Consider the following 14,787-nt stretch of genomic DNA (forward strand, 5'->3'; position numbering starts at 1 on the left):
GGATATGTCTTACAATTGATGGCACATGGTAGTTTACAGGGTAGGGTTTTTAAAATTTTTTCTTATTTGTCCATACAGTGATGGGGCACGTTAGGTTGAATTTTTTTGTCAGGGGCTTCCATAAAAATTTCCCTCTACCTGTTGCTCTTCAAAGATGAACTTGGATTTGTACACAGTGAGCCCCTGATACTAATGACTATGCTTGTGAGCCTATACGCCTGAAATAAGAACAAGGCCTAGAGCAGCACTGTGCCTAAGAGTTCCCTCCAGACAGCCTCCGTGTTACTCAAATGTGGCCAGTCTCAAAGCCAAACTCAGCATGTAAATGCAATGCCTTCCCCCCAGCGTGGGACATGACACCTGGGGATGAGCCTCCCTGGCACCAAGGGATCACTACCAAGTACCAGCTGATGACGTAACTAGAAAATGACCTTGAATTAAAGGTTCAACGTGGACTGGCAGAATATCCCTGTCTACATATAATAACAGGAGTTAAAAATGCTGTTTGACTTAAAGTAAGGGGGAAATGGAAAGGACAAATGAGTTCATATGGCTATGAGTCTCTAAAAAAGAGTCTGGAGGTTGTCAGAAGGATTGTCCTTATGCACACCTGAGCAGAGTCTCAGAGACAGATAAAGTAGATACAACCCCATGTATTGGTCCTTTTGAGGGCTAAAGAGACCCACAGGTTCTATGGTCATGGCAGATGGGGTTCACTGCCATGTCAGTTGGCCCTTCTTTGGAGCTGGTGTTTCCGCGTGATGGAGCTGGACTCAGATGGAATCTCTTTTCACAAGCCTTTCATGCTACTTTACTGGAATTGTAGTTGGTGCTGGGGTTTAAGATATATCTAGGGGATTTGAATCTCTGGACTGACAATATGATAGCCAGGCCCTGAGCCTCAACAGACTTCAGCTCCTACACTCTGATTTATTGGACTTTCCCCACTCAGCTAACATGGAGTTGAAGAATGTCAACCACCCCCCCATGGAGCTTAGAGTGCCTACAACTGAAAGCAGGAGGATTGCGTCCAGTATCCATGTGGAATCTAAGCCCCCTCTTGACATGTGGAATGGACACAACCAAGCCAAGGTCACAGGATGGAGGAATACAGTAAGGATTAGAGTGGACTTAATGATATCCTATTCATGAACTATTGTGGTTAATAATCGAGAAAATGTGGCATTGGTGTGGAAAAAGTGGCCATGGTGGCTGCTGGGTGCGGGGAATGGGAGGAAGAGATGAGATATGGAGGCATTTTCGGGACTTGGAGTTGTCCTGGGTGGTGCTCCAGGGACAATTGCCGGACATTGTATGTCCTCCCACTGAATGGAACGTGGGAGAGTGTGGGCTATGGTGTGGACCACAGGCCATGGGGTACAGCGATGCCCAGAGATGTACTCACCAGATGCAATGGATATGTCATGATGATGGGGGAGAATGTTACTGTGGGGGGAGTGGTGGGGTGGGGGCAGTGGGGGTGAATGGGGACCTCATATTTTTTTAATGTAATATTTTTTAAAAAATGAATAAATTGAGTAGAATTTGAAAAGAAAAAAAAAAAAAGAGAGAGAGAATGACGATTAAGTGCAATATGTGATCCTGGGCTGGATCTAATAATGGAGGAGTAAATGCCCAAAGGGACATTATTGCAACATGAAAAAATTGGAATATCAACGGTAAGCTCTATATCAATGTTAAATTTCTTGAATTTGATCACTATTTATGGTGGTTACAAAGGTGAACATCCTTGTTCTTAGGAAATATACATGGAAGTATTAAGTGTTCAAAAAGCACAATGTACACAACCTACCCTCAAATGTTTTGAAAATTGACAGGCAGACAGATCGATCGATGGATAGATTCAGCAAATGTGGCAATTTGGATGGGAGGTATGTTTGAGTTCTCTGTATGGGTTTTGTATTAACTTTGCAAACTCCCTGTAAGTTCGAAATTATTTTGAAATAAAAAGTTGTTTTTTTTAAGTGCACTTGGATCCAGGTGTGGTATTCCAACAATTTAATAAGCATTAAACAGGGCCCGTAGCAGGATCCTGGGGCCCCTCGCTGCACAAGGTCGTGGGGCAGTCTGGGGAGTCCTGGAAGGGGGGGCAGAGCTGGGGAGACGCCGAGGGGCTGGGGCAGCAGTTCTTAATAACATACGGAAGGGTTTAATAATTTACAAGCCATCAACCTTATCCAAGGCTCCAAAGGTCTCATCAAGGGCTGTTATATGCACCGTGTGTGTGCCAGGATAGAAAAGGAAAAGAAATGAAGAGCAGCTACAAGAGAACAGTGGCTGGCGGCAGGAACACTGGCCCACGATAGGGACAGTGGATTGCGGATTGTGCCGGGGGGGTGTCAGGATATGCCACCCGCCCCTTGCCCACACCAGGAGGCGAGGTGGTCAATCAGCGCCCTTTGTGCTCAGTGAAGGGAACTTCCTTCACCTGGAAAATAGGATTATACTACCCGTCCTGCTCTCTCACAGGGCGGCTGTGCAGGTCGAGTGACAGGGGCATGAAAATGATCTGCAAACCCCAGAGGGTTCTGCCCAGTTACGGCATGAACAAAGAATGCAAGCTGTTGTTTCAAGGGATTAGATTAAGAACAAGAAGGTGGAAACTATTTTAGAAAGTCAAGCAACAGGTAATCCTTGCCCGGCTAATTCAGGGACATGCCCCAGCTAGATTACTCAACTTGGATTAAAAAAAATAAAACAACAAAAACACCCCTTCCTCTTGCTCTGTTCACCTGAAAGCAGTAATTCACAACCTTGTGTGCGGATTAGAATCAGCCGGAGAGCTCCACAAAGCAATACAGATGCCAGGTGCCGGTCACAGGCCAATGAAGCCAGAATCCAAGGTGTCAGCAGGTTCTAAGAGCGCCTGGGTGGTTCTCCTGTGAGCCAGCTTGAGACATTTGCTTCGCGGCTGTCTCCATCAGAAACACAGAGTACAGCCCTCAAAAATTTGTCAGAAGATGTAAATCCGAAATCTCTGCCACTTGATATTTACCCAACCCTTTGCTGCCGGGACTAATATTCCAGGAAGATTATGAAGTGCTCTGCAGTCCATTCATTCCTTTAGATACTCGAAATTGTAGCCTTGGTTAAAACAGACTTTGAGAGAGGCTAAGTAAGTCCTTAGACCACACTTTTGGGGCCCCTCATGGAATAGTTTTGACAGAAAAGAGCTTTGGCATTTTGACATCTCTCTGCTGTTACAGAAAACCCTTGGGAAAGTTCCCTTTATGGGACTTGAGAAGCTCTGACATCACCACCAAACAATTTTTCCTGCTTCAGGCGGGCAGATGGGATTAACAACCTGTGGCTATTGTTAATTGTTCTTGCAAAAAGTCCTCAGGGACCTCGGTGGCCCTTCCCAGGTTGGTTATTACAGGTGAGCAGCAAAGAAAAAACCCGACATGTTCTTTTTAAGATTTATTTATTTATTTATTTCTCTCCCCTTCCTCGCCACCCCGGTTGTCTGTTCTCTGTGTCTATTTACTGCGTCCTCTTTGTCTGCTTCTGTTGTTGTCAGCAGCATGGGAATCTGTGTTTCTTTTTGTTGCGTCATCTTGTGTCATTTCTTCGTGTGTGCAGCGCCATTCCTGGGCAGGCTGCACTTTCTTTCGCGCTGGGCGGTTCTCCTTCCGGGGTGCACTCCTTGCGCGTGGGGCTCCCCTATGCAGGACACACCCCTGCGTGGCATGGCACTCCTTGCGCGCATCAGCACTGTGCATGGCCAGCTCCACACGGGTCAAGGAGGCCCGGGGTTTGAACCGCGGACCTCCCATGTGGTAGACAGACGCCCTAACCACTGGGCCAAGTCCGCAGCCCCGATGTGTTTTTAAGTGCCGCTTGCTTTGTGTGTGTGTTTCCATCAGAGAAGGGGGAGGGAGCTGTGGCTCGGGGTCCAGGAACGCGTAAGGCAGGCGTGCCTGGCCGTGGCTGTAGCTCGCCACCCCGGGCTGATGGAGTCGGGGAGCCTCTCCTTCACCTCAGCAAGTTGTCCAGGGTCTCCCACCCAAGCAGGACACAGATAACAGGTACTCCTCAAAGCCACGTGAACTGCGCCGGCGCTGGGGCACCTCCGGCAGTGGGCAGTGGGCAGTGAGCAGGCAGCGGCTGGCAGCAGAGCCTTGGGGCTGGCCTCTGTGGCCTGGGGTGTCCCCAGGCCCCTCACCTTGTAGTGAAGAGCGTCCAAAGCGGCCTGACGTCATAAATACCTCCTAAAACGGTATGGCGAGAAGCAGCCCCTTGACGCTTGCCAAGGTGTTTCCCCACATAGAGAACACTCGCTAGAACGCGGGATCCTCTTTGTGGGATCCTACACGATCGTTTCTCTAAGGGGCCATTACAGGAAACAGTGGGGCTTTCCCTGAGCCGTTGGTTCACCTTTTTATCTTACAGACACGGAACGGCACAACAAACTGCATTTTATTCTTTGCCTTGACTTCCGGGACAGTCACAATCACATTTTGTCATCTGGAAAGAAAATAGGGCTTCACGGTGTGCATTCAGTGTGACTCTTGCCTCTGACACAGCACTGTTTCTTCTCCTTCTATTCCACTTTCCCCCCAGTCCTCTTGCTTTTTAAAATCTGTATTTATTTTTATAAGTTTCTCTAAATGCCTCCTGGAAAAAAGAAATAGGCCAAAGGGGGAGCAAGAGACACACACAGGCACCTGAGAAGGACAACTCCTATAAAAAGAAGCAGGGAAGCAGATGTAGCGGATGCGGTTGAGCACCTGCTTCCCGTATACGAGGTCCCGGGTTCGATCCTGGGTGCCTCCTAAAAACAAAAACAAAACAAAGGAACAAAGCCAACTCTCATAGGGGAGTGGGTGTAGCTCAGTGGCTGAGCGCCTGCTTCCCACGTACGAGGTCCAGGTTTCATCCCCAATACCTCCTAAAAACAATAACAAAACAAAAACTGAGTATACAACATCAGATGCAGATGGGTCAGGAATTTAAAATGAGCGTGATGGATATTATGAAGGCGCTTCAGCCAACCACCACCTGGAACACGCCTGCAGTGCCAAGCCACTGCAGCAGGGAGATACACGCCTCACGCAGAAGCACGCGGTGCCCCAGCAAGAGGAGTGAGAAAGCACTAGTAGATTTGAGCTATTGGGGTGGCTGGGGGCAGGGCCTAAGGAGGCAGGGGGTTGCTCTGGATGGGGTGCTGTTGGGAAGCAGGATGGGGCTACCTAATAAATGAGTATTTTGTGGGTGGCAGGGTGACCTTGTTTTTAATCTTGTGATTAGCTAAAATTACCGAGTGGCCTTGCTGTGTTTCATTTTATCGCGGTCTTAGTTACTTTGTCTGAGGTTGTTATTCTGTGGGATTATTTGTCCAATCAGAGAACGAAACAGCCCGGCTGTGAGTGTCAGCGCCGCATGCGGAGGTCTAGCTCTGAATGTCTGATCGTTCCTGGTTGTCAGGGGCTGTCCTTTTTCTTTCTCAGGCCCCCCTTTTGGTCAGGAACAGTTGCAGTCAGGTGACAGGGCATTTAGTTCATGAAATCCAGATCATCCCCAATGTCAGAAGAGTGCGCATTGCCCATGGTCTGTAGCGGAACCCTGAGCTTCGCCTCTCTTCTCCTGTTGTAGGATGACATATGTGGAACCACTTCACCTGACATGGCTACGCAGGAGCATGTGAGACTCTGGGCGTGGCCCATGATCAGAAACAAAATGACTTTCAGTCCTCATACGTCCTCGAAGTAGGTCTCCACCCCAAGGGCCTAGACTGTGAAACGCAGGCAATGAGGACGCATCCCGGAACCCAGCTGGTCTGTTGTAGAGCAGCAGGTGGGTCCTTTATTTTTCAGTCTAGTCTGTTCTGTTTGCCCTGTCGTATTGGTGTAGGAGCAGCAGGAGGTATTTGCTGTAGCATCAACTCCCGCTGAGCTGGCTAAGAGGAAAGCAAGAGCTGTATGGCTGCGGGTGATACCTCTGGGTAATAAATTTAGATTTGGGCATTGTGCTTTCAGAACTAAGGTGCTAAGCTCTGCTGAGGTCAAAGACAAGTACTGAACAGGCTTTTCCAGTTGCTTCATTCTCACTGTGGGAACTGTCACCAGCATGAAGAGGGAAGCAATAATCCCCCTTGGGAGTTCTCCCAAATTATCTGTGCTTGTCTCACTTTGGAGACTTCTGGATATCCTTTTTCTTTTCTGTTTTCTTTTTGTTTAGAGAAGTTGTAGGTTTATGGAAAAATCATGCATAAAATGCAGAGTTTCCATATATCATCCTATTATTAATACCTTGCATTAGTGTGATACATTTGTTATAATTCATAACAGAACATTTCAGAACAATTTATTATATTATTAACTATAGTCCATCATTTACGTTAGGGTTTACTGCATTGTACAGTCCTATATTTTTATTGCTTTTTAAAAATTTTTATTCCAGTAACATATGTACAACCTAAAACTTAACATTTAAACCACATTCGAATATCTAATTCAGTTGTGTTAACACATTCACAATGTTGTGCTACCATCACCACCCTCCATTTTCAAAATGTTCCATCACCACAAACAGAAACTATACAATTTAAGCATTAGCTCTCTACTCCCTACCCTCTCCCCAGCCCCTGGTAGCCTATATTCTAGTTTCTGACTCTACGAGTTGGCATATTCTAATTACTTTCTATCAATGGGATCATACAACATTTGTTTTTTTGTATCTGGCTTATTTCAGTCAACATGATGTCTTCACAGTTTATCCAGGTTTTGGCAAATATCAGAACTTCGTTCCTTTCCCCAGCTGAATAACATTCCATTGTATGTGTACACTGCATCTTATTTATCCATTCATTGGTTGAGGGACACTTGGGTTGTTTCCATCTTCCATTGTGAATGATGCCGTTATGAACATTGGTGTGCAAATATCTTTTCGAGTTCTTGCTTTTGATTTTTGTTTGTTTGTTTGTTATATGCCTAGAAATGGGATTGCCACATGTAGCAGTTTGATATGGTTATGAATTCCAAAAATAGATATTGGATTATGTTTGTAATCTGGTCTGTACCTGGGCATGATTGAGTTATGATTAGGGCTTTGATTGGCCCACGTTATTAGGGTATGGGTGGGAATTCACAAATAAAAGGCATGACAAAGGACAGAGTTGAGGGTTTTTGATGTTAGAGTTTGATGCTGAAGCCTTAAGCTGGAGCCCCAGGAAGCTCACAGAGGAAAGAGAAGCCAGCCCCAGGAAGAGAGGAGCTGAGCCAGGAGAAGAACACAAAGGAATAGAGATGGCTTCTTAGACACAGCAGAAACCCTGGGGGAAAGAGAAAGAGCTGTTTGCCTGATAGTCTACAGCTGACCTTGTGGAGAAAACAGAAGAGCTGAGCCTAGAGGAACCCAGGAAGCCTGAACCCTCGCAGACATCGGCAGCCATCTTTGGTGAAGAAAGTAACTTATGCTTTATGGCCTGGTATCTGTAAGCTCCTATCCCAAATAAATACCCTTTATAAAAACCAACCTATTTCTGATATTTTGCATCAGCACCCCTTTGGCTGACTAATACAGAATTTAGTACCAAGGAGTGTGGAAGTGCTTTTGCAATTACCAAAATGATGGAATGGTTTTATAAATGGGTAAGGGGTATTTTTTGGAGGAATTGTGAGATGTTTATGGAAAAGGCCTAGATCACTTTGAAGAGACTGTTGATAGCAATATAGATGCTAAAGAGACTTTTTATGATGCCTTAGAAGTAAATAACGAAACTATTATTGGAAACTGGAGGAAAGGCAATCCTTGTTTTAGTCACAGAACTTAGCAAGATTAACTCTTGGTGTTGTATGGAAGGCAGAATTTGAAAATGGCAAGCCTGGGCATTTAGCTGAAGAACTTTGCAAAGTAAACTCAAAGAATGTGGCTTGGCTTCTTCTTGAAGCTTATAGCAAAATGTTAGACAAGAGAGATATACTGAGGACTGAACTGTCAAGTACAAAGAAAACAGAAACTAATTATGGAAATTCCAAGCCTCTGGAAATAAAGCTCCCAGAAGAAAGTGCCCCATTGGAGGACTTAGCTAAACTTGGAACTTGTAAATCAGGATTGAAGATGCAGTTATTTTGGAAAGATTTGTGGAAAGTCTTACTGTCTGATGGCTTGGACCCTTGCTTCTTGCATGCTAAACCAACCAGGTTTTTGAGAGAACTGTATGAACAAAACCACTGTCAGCTTGGACTGAAAGGGACATGGAAAGGAGTGATTGAAGGAGAAACAGCTTTAAAAGGAAAACCATGGAAGGTGAGATCTGGAATTAAGATATCACCTTGGGCCAAGAGAGGCACCCCACCCATGTGTACAGAGAGGGTAAGTTTGCAGCAGCAGCTGAAGAGGGCGAATGTTCTAACCCAATGCTCTGGGAGAGTTTTGACACCCAGGGTACAGAGAGGATGGAGCACATTCCTGAAGGATTAGGGCGGTTAAGGTCAGCACCCCGCAGGTCTGAGAGGGGTGGACCTGTCCCCCATGGATTAGGGAAGGCCAGGTGGTCAACTCATTGCTCTGAGAGGGTTGAGTCTGCATGCCAAAGGTTAGGAAAGGCCAGGTTGTCGACTCCTTGCTCTAAGTGGGTTAAGCCTGTTTGCCAAAGGTTGGGGGGAATGTTGTCTTCATGTCCCTGTACTAGGGGGGTTAAGACTCTAACCCAAAGATTGGGTAAGGTATGGCAATCATCCCAGCATTCTTAGAGGGAGAGGTCTGGACTTGGTCGATACCCAAATGCTTGATGAGGTGGAGCCAAGAAAATAGCCATTGGGCAAGCATGTAGAAAGGGTGGGTTCTCATCAGGCACCAAGGAGAAGAAACCATCATCTTAAGAATGACTCTCAGACTTTGAAATCAAATGGAGGATACCCTGTAGGTTTACTGAACTGTAGAAGACCCGTGACTCAAGTTTCCCTACCAGTTTCTCCTAATTGTAATGAAAATGTTTATTCTTTTTCTGTCCATTTGTGTATTGGAAGTAGATGCATTGTTTTGTAAGTTTTGGAGGTCCATAGCAGATAGGACTTTACCCCAAGACAAACTGTATTTCTTTAAATTGATTGTGATGTGAATTAGTACTTCCATTGTTACTGATTTAAGGTTTTTTCGAATATTGCAATGTCTTTTTGGAATTCAGAGGGTGGAGCATAGCAGTTTGATATGGTTATGAATTCCAAAAATAGATACTGGATTATGTTTGTAATCTGGTCTATACCTGGGCATGATTAAGTTATGATTAAGACTTTGATTGGCCCACATCGTTATGGCATGGTGGGTGGGGACTCACAGATAAAAGGCATGGCAAAGGACAGAGTGGAGGGTTTTTGATGGTGGAGTTTTGATGTTCGAGTTTGATGCTGAAGCCTTAAGTTGGAGCCCCGGGAAGTTCACAGAGGAAAGAGAAGCCAGCCCCAGGAAGAGAGGAAACCTGAGCCCTGGAAGAAGCAAGCCCTGGGAAGAAAGGAACTTTGAACCCAGAAAGAAGCAAGACCCTGGCAGGGAGGAACCCAGGAAGCCTGAACCCTCATAGCCGTCGGCAGCCATCTTGCTCCAACATGTGAAAATAGACTTTGGCGAGGGAAGTAGCTTATGCTTTATGGCCTGGTATCTGTAAGCTCCTACCCCAAATAAATACCCTTTATAAAAACCAACCAATTTCTGGTATTTTGCATCAGCACCCCTTTGGCTGACTAATATACCAGGTCATATAGTAATTCTATACTTATCTTTCTGTCCTCCACAGCACCTGCACCATTTTACATCTCTACCAACAATGAGCAAGTATCCCTATTTCTCCACATCCTCCCCAACACTTACAATTTTCTCTTTTTAAATAACAGCCATTCTAGTGGGTGTGTAATACGGTAGAATCTAATGTTGGAAATGAAATTTTCAAATGCATGCACTGGCCTCTTACTAACTCATAAGGCGATAACATGTGGGCCCCAGAAAGGGGTTAATCTCATAGACATTGAAATTAAGGTTAATATTTTAGGGTCTGGGAGTTTAAGGGGTTTGGGGAGCTTTATTTAGTTTTAGAATTCCATTATTCCATTCACTCTGTTTTTCCTGAGGACTGAGGATAAGCACAGTGAAGTCTGTGGGTAAAAGGCAAGCTTCACGGCGTTCCTTAATAACAGTTCTAGTAAAATGAATCTCGTCATTGGGGAGAGGAGTGGAAATTCCCCAAGTTGGAATGCAAAATTATGCAATTTTGTTTCCCCACAGAGCCATAGCTCTCTGACAAAGAAATGCTTTTTAACTCTAAGGAGAAGGGGGGGAAAAACACAGAAACAAAGAAAAACACAGAAACAGAAAATAACCAGGAAGTATTTTTAATATTTAACATATTTAATATTTAATCCATTGGAGGAGGCATTTGTGTAAAGTCCATCTGGAGATTTAAAGGGCCCCCAAGACTTCAGTTTCTACCCACTTCCCTATACATTTTACTAGAATTCTATCATTGGCAGTCGACCAAGTTTTAAAAAGATGAGGAGGGGAGCAGATGTGGCTTAAGCACTTAAGCGTCTACTTCCCGCATGCGAGGTCCCGGGTTTGATCCCCAGGGCCTCCTAAAAAGCAAAGAAGCAAACAAATGATAAAACCAACTCAGGGGAGCGATGTGGCTCAGTGGTTGAGCACTAGAGGTCCCAGGCACAATCCCCGGCCCCAGTACCAAGAAAGAAAAAAAGGAAAGGAAGGAAGGAAGGGAGGGAGGGAGGGAAAGAAGGAAGATGATGAGGAAACTGAGGCTTAGAGTAATTAAGAAATTTGCCCAAGGACACACAGCCAGCAAGTCACCAAGCTATATTTGACCCAGCACACCACAGTACCCTAGAAGAGGCTGCAGAGGGAAACCAGGACCGGAGAATCCAAAAATAATCTAAGACTGCTTCCCAAAACCGTGGTTGCTGAAATTAGACGAACTTGGCCCAAAGCAACATGCCAAACAGAGTGGATCTTTCTTAGAATGCTTTATATCCTTTCTATTCTTTATCAGCAAGAGAGAAATACAACTTCACAACAGTATTTCAGTGCAATGTAGAGCTTATCAACACCTCAAAGCAATATATTCAAGGCAACAGACATGCCCAAAGGACAGCATGAGCTAGAAAGAATGAGCCAGAAAACTCAGAACAACGTACAGGAGACACAAAAACTTCATCAGGCTGCAAAAAGCTCCCTGTATTGAGGCTCACACGTCCTGTTTGAGTTAGATCTGACCGGAGAGCCAGGCAGGTTGTAAGGTTTAGACCCAGGAGCCTGGAGCTGGGATCTCCCTGGGGTGGGCCATGATGGTGGTATGATGACGGTGGTATTTTGGGGCTTTGGCAGTGTTGGACCAGCAATGACACAGGACACCCCCAGAGGAGGGGCAGTGAGAGCAGGTGGGTAACTTGGGGCTCCAGGCAGACTCCAACCTGGCTGAGAGCAGCCGGATCGAACAGGGAGCAGAGGCCTGCAAGCTCATGTAGACGTGGCCGGGAGGGAAGGAAGGATTGTGACTCGGAGGCACAGAGCGGTCGGGACACAGGCTTGCTCTCCAGATCCCTGGACTTCAACAGGGAGACCCACTCCACCCACCTCCCATGGCTGCGTCTGCGCCTCCTTGCCCTCTGCCTGCCTCTCAGGCACTGGTGCAGCTCTGGCTGGCGAGGCAAGGCTGTTGGTGCGGCAGTTGGGGGTGGCCGGACCCAGGCAGGGCCTGCCCCTCCCCTCCCCCCAAGGCTCACCCCACTCAGGGGGGTGGGCGTGGGGGAGGAGCAGCAACCTCTGCTCTGGAAGGGATTCAGGCAAAAGAGGAAAGGGAGGGAAGTCCTGGGGGATCTTCTGGCTGTGGAGCCATGCCCTGCCCTCCAGCAACGTCAGAAGATTGGTGGACCCCTATAGGGCCCACATTTATTGCACTCCAAGGTTATCAGAACGGTTGTGAGCTTGTGTAAATGGTGTCTTGTAGAGGACCAAGTCACCCAGCGGGATTGCTGGGAACCGCAACTCCAGCATCGCCCCCTGGTGGCTAAATGTGTGGCTTGCAGGCAGGGAAAGTCTCCGCCTCCATCAGTGGGTTCCCTCCTGCCTGGGGAGTCCCCAGCTTCAGTCCCTGAACACCCAAGCACGGAAAACCGCCAATACGACTTTTTTTTTTTAGGTACTGGGGCCGGGGTTTGAAAGCCAGACGTGGTATGCAGGAAGCTGGCGCTCAACCACTGAGCCACATCTGCTCTCCTGAGTTGATTTTTTGTGTTTTTTTTTAAAGATTTACTTTTATTTATTTCTCTCCCCTCCCCCCAGTTGTCCGTTCTCTGTGTCCATTTGCTGTGTGTTCTTTGTCCGCTTCTGTTGTTGCCAGCGGCACAGGAATCTGTGTTTCTTTTTGTTGCGTCATCTTGCTGTGTAAGCTCTCCGTGTGGGTGGCGCCATTCCTGGGCAGGCTGCACTTTTTTCCCGTTGGGCGGCTCTCCTTACGGGCGCACTCCTTGCGCGTGGGGCTCCCCTACGCGGGGACACCCCTGCGTGGCATAGCACTCCTTGTGTGCATCAGCACTGCATGTGGACCAGCTCATCACACAGTTCAGGAGGCCCGGGGTTTGAACCGCGGACCTCCCATGTGGTAGATGGACGCCCTATCCATTGGGCCAAGTCCGCTTCCTTGAGTTGGTTTTTTTGTTGATTGGTTGATTTGGTTTTTTATTTGTTTGTTTTTAGGAGATACCCAGGAAGGAACCGGAACCCCCGATATGGGAAGGTAGTGCTCATCAGCTTGAGCCACATCCGCTTCCCAGTCTGACTTACAACACCATAGATTTATTTTGCCTCTTTTGAGTTTCCTCTCAGTGGACTTTTTTATCTGGCTTCTTTCACTCAGCATCATCTGTAACATTCATTCACGTTGCTGTGTGTAATTTCTTCATCCTCCTTGCAGGTTATTATTCCATATTGTTAATATACCACCGCTATTTATCCATTATACTGTTGACTGGCCTTGAGTGGTCTCCAATAGCTCCAATATTGAGCTATATGAACTGTATATTGAGCTGTTGCAACATTCTACCTAGGAGTGAAATTCCTGGGTCATTGTGTATGTCTACGTTCTGCTTTGGAAGATACTACCCAACAGTTTTCCAAAGAAGTTGAAGAAATTTACATTCCCACCAGTAATGTATGAGAGTTTCAGTCGCTCCATCCTCACCAACACTTGGTATTATCAAACTTTTTCATTTTAGCCACTTTAGTGGATGTATAGTGATAATCCATTTCCCTGATGGCAAAAGAAGTTAAGCAATTCTTTGCAAGTTTATTCATCACTTCTGCTATTTCTCTATTAGTTTTCTATTTTTTCTTGATTTGGTGTTGTTTATATATTTGAGATAAAAACCCTTTTGGGGTTGTATATACTGCAAATATCTGCCATCTGTGGTTTGTTTGTTTTAATTAATTTATCAAAATATATCACTCATGCATAAATATACATACACAAGTGTATAGTAATAGTTGTGAAATTACAAAGCAAACATATATAACATCATACAGGGCTCTCATACCTCACCCTACCACCAACACCTTGCATTGTTGTTAAACCTTTTTAACTAATGATTAAAGACCATTGTCAAACTATCACTAACCAAAGTATTTTTCCCCAACCCACCCTATTACTATTATATTTTTATCATTTATATATGAACATATATAAACAATTAAGTATATAGTAAAAGTTGTGAACTTACAAAGCAAACATGCATAACATCATACAGGGTGCAGCAGTTTAATATTATTGATGAATTCCAAAAAGAAATATTGGAGTATGCTTGCAATCTGATCTGTACCTGGGCATGATTGAATCATGATTAGGGCGTTGAGTCCCTACCCCACCATGGGGTGGGGCGTGGCAAAGAACAGAGTTGAGGGTTGTTGATATTGGAGTTTTGATGTTGGAGTTTGATGCTGAAGCCTTAAGCTGGAGCCCCGGGAAGTCAGGATGCAGAGGAAAGAGAAGCCAGCCCCAGGAAGAAAGAAACCTTGAACCCAGAGAAAAGCAAGCCCCAGGAACATAGGAACCCAGGAAGCCTGAACCCCCGCAGACGTCAGCAGCCGTCTTGCTCCAAACAGACTTTGGTGAGGGAAGTAACTTACGCTTTATGACCTGGTATCTGTAAGCTCCTACCCCAAATAAATACCCTTTATAAAAACCAACCAATTTCTGGTATTTTGTATCAGCACCCCTTTGGCTGACTAACACACAAGGGTTCCATACATCAATCCTCCACCAACACGTTACATTGTCATGAGATATTTGTTACAAATTATGAAAGAATATTGCCAAAATCTTACTACTATAGTCTTTATCTTACATTTGGTGCATTTTTCCCCCAACCCACCCTATTAGTATTTTTTAAATATATTTTTTATGACAGAGGTTGTAAACTTATAAAACAATAAATTCCCAAACAACATTCCCCTATCAACACACCACACTGAGGTGGAACATTTATTACAGATAAGATAATATCATCTGACGGTTACTACATCCACAGTGTACATTTGGCTCACATTTTCCATACTGCCTCATTATCAACACAGTACGTCTTCGGCACAGATGCAAGAATATTATATTATTACTACTAACCACAGTCCATAGGTCACTCCAGCTGTATTTTTCCCATGCATTCCCAACACCCTGCAGTAGTAATGTACACGAAGGACACTCTTGTATATGTACCATCAACCACAATTCTCATCTACCTCTTGGTTTACTGTGCTATCCAGTTCCTA

The 14,787-nt window shown here is 45.4% G+C and overlaps 1 long non-coding RNA gene across 1 annotated transcript; it reads left to right on the forward strand.

The window, feature by feature from the left end:
* Window positions 1-3,335: 3,335 nt before the first annotated feature.
* On the forward strand, window positions 3,336-14,330 carry LOC101439187 (uncharacterized). The gene is made up of 3 exons (XR_187825.3): window positions 3,336-3,400; window positions 5,617-5,817; window positions 12,724-14,330. It is a non-coding gene; the product is annotated as an uncharacterized lncRNA (long non-coding RNA).
* Window positions 14,331-14,787: the final 457 nt, after the last annotated feature.

This window comes from Dasypus novemcinctus, chromosome 9 (genome assembly GCF_030445035.2).
Source record: "Dasypus novemcinctus isolate mDasNov1 chromosome 9, mDasNov1.1.hap2, whole genome shotgun sequence".
Lineage (NCBI taxonomy): Eukaryota > Metazoa > Chordata > Mammalia > Cingulata > Dasypodidae > Dasypus > Dasypus novemcinctus.